Source organism: Piliocolobus tephrosceles, chromosome 8 (genome assembly GCF_002776525.5).
Source record: "Piliocolobus tephrosceles isolate RC106 chromosome 8, ASM277652v3, whole genome shotgun sequence".
Lineage (NCBI taxonomy): Eukaryota > Metazoa > Chordata > Mammalia > Primates > Cercopithecidae > Piliocolobus > Piliocolobus tephrosceles.
This window is the reverse complement of record NC_045441.1, coordinates 142,800,342-142,802,782: the sequence shown is the minus strand read 5'-3', so window position 1 is coordinate 142,802,782 and position 2,441 is coordinate 142,800,342. Positions and strand designations below refer to the sequence as shown.

At 41.0% G+C, this 2,441-nt stretch overlaps 1 protein-coding gene and 1 long non-coding RNA gene across 12 annotated transcripts in view; one reads left to right on the top strand and one right to left on the bottom strand.

Moving 5' to 3' along the window:
- Positions 1-2,441, bottom strand: part of DPP6 (dipeptidyl peptidase like 6) — a 1,140,747-nt gene that overhangs the window by 401,737 nt on the left and 736,569 nt on the right. The window lies entirely within an intron of this gene.
- The window catches only part of LOC113219713, a 36,410-nt gene that overhangs the window by 308 nt on the left and 33,661 nt on the right, over positions 1-2,441 (top strand). The gene's annotated exons all lie outside the window — the stretch shown is intronic.

The following is a 2,441-nucleotide window of genomic DNA, read 5'->3' as shown; positions in this document are numbered from 1 at the left end:
GGGGGGGGGGGGGGGGGCGGGGGGGGGGGGGGGGGGCGGGGCGGGGGCGGGGTGCGGGTGGTGCGTGAAGAGCCAGCGGCAGTGTTGACACCAGTTGACGTGACAGTGGGAGTGTTCCTAAGCTCTCTTCTGGCACTTTCAGCTGGGAAGGAGGATGGGGAGGCAGTTTGCAGCGTTGGGCAGATAAGGTGAGATTTGCAATTATCATCTTCTAGGAATGGGAAAGAGGGAATGGGCCAGGAGAGCCCAGGATGACTGGTCCATGTAAACAAACAGAAACCAAAATACCTCATCACAGTCCCTAGAGGGGAGTCGCAGAATGGCACAAAGGGGATCCAAAAGGTTGAGAAGTGCAATGTGGTTGTTATAACAGGTATAAGAATTTACTCAATGGACGAGTTGATGGGTGCAGCACACCAACATGGCACAAGTATACATATGTAACAAACCTGCACATTATGCACATGTACCCTAGAACTTAAAGTATAATAAAAAATTAAAAAAAAAAAAAAAGAACTTACTCAATGGAGCAAATACTTGGAGAGGCATGCTGTGACCACTTTTGCGAGTGTGCGCCGCTCTGAGAGGGAGCCTTTTCTTTCTCTCTCCCTCTCTTTTTTTTTTTTTTTTGAGACAGAGTCTTGCTCTGTTGCCCAGGCTGGAGTGCAGTGGCGCGATCTTGGCTCACTGCAACCTCCACCTCCCAGGTTTGAGCGATTCTCCTGCCTCAGTCTCCCGAGTAGCTGGGACTACAGGCACCCACCACCATGCCCGGTTAATTTTTGTATTTTTAGTAGAGACAGGGTTTCACCATGTTGGCCAGGCTGGTCTCGAACTCCTGACCTCAAATGATCCACACCCCCCGCCCCGGCCTCCCAAAATGCTGGGATTACAGGCGTGAACCAGCACACCTGGCCCGCAGTGGGCCTTTTCATGGCTTTCCACACCTCATTGGGCTTGTTCCAGCAGTTGTAACAAACAAGCAGGGAAGTCTACAAGGGCTTCAGGACATTAGAGAATGTGAGGCTGTTGTACCAAGCATTTTCAGACAAGGTAGATTTAAAAAATTAAGCATACAGTATAAAAATGAGGGAAGGGAAATTGAATTCTAACCCAACATATTTCCTCCTGATAAATAAAGTGTATAAGTTCCAGACTGCTAACTCCAATATTAAACCCAAGGTACGTTTGTTAACTTCAGTGGTTAATGTGTACTAAAAAAAATAAAAAAATAAAAAATCAAGTCTCTTCCTCTGTAGAGAGTTACACCATTTTTTGTTATCTCTTGGGTATTTTGTAACTTCAACATGGGCACTATGGGAATAAGAAAGCTGGAATAGAGACTTCAAAGGGATGGCAATAATTCTGAACTATTCAGAACCTATAATTTTGGTTAAAATACACAATGTAACTACTAAGGTTACAAAAGAAATTGGCAGGAGACCTGAATTTTATCCCGTATAGCATAGTTTATAAAAACCAGACAGACCTAGGTTCAAATCAGAATTTTGCTACGTACTAACTTTGTGATATTGATCAAGTTATTTCCATACCCTGAGACTCAGTTTCTTTATCTGTAAAATGGGAATCAGTGTAGTTGTGATAATTAAATGTCTCTCTCTCTCTCTATATATATAGAATATATATATTATATATCTCAGCTATTATATAATGTATTATATATTATATATTATATAGAGATATATATAATAAAGATATTATGTATTATAATATATATGTAATATCTTATATATTAAAATATATATATTATATATAAAGCATTTAGCCTAGAGCTTCAGACACAGTAAACACCCAGAAGATAATGATGATGATATGATCTTGATGATGATGTTATTATATATGGTGATGTGAAGGAGGAGAAGGAGGCTGTGATGGTGGTAGTGGTGATAGATGGTGGTGGTGGGTAATAATTCCTATGTGTATCACTAAGAAACAGTTCCATGGACAAATCACTCACCCCTTTTGGGCCCAGCAATTTGTCTGCTACACTGTGGACACTCAGAAAACTCTTACTGAATGAATGAATGTTCTCATAATTTCTAAGGCTCATCCCAGCTCTACAACATGAGATAATCCTATGGATTTGCAGTAATCTTTTCCCAGATCTTAACACTTAGACCGGTGGTATTAAAAAAAATGGGCCAACTCTATAGTATTTGTCAAAAACCAATTATAAAGACTCAGTTCATCACTGCAAAGTTACTTCATTCACTTCAAGCTATTGCCTCTTTAGGGAGCGGGAAGAGAGAGAATGATTAGGAAGAGGAAGAAGTTTAAAAAAAAAAAAAAAGAGGTAAGGGGAAGCTGAGAGTCATGTGTGAATGGAATTATTAAGTTCCAAAACACTCCAAACGAAACCTGTCTTTGGGGACCCGACCACCTGGTTACTTCACGGCAAAACTTCACCTTCAGTGTGTACA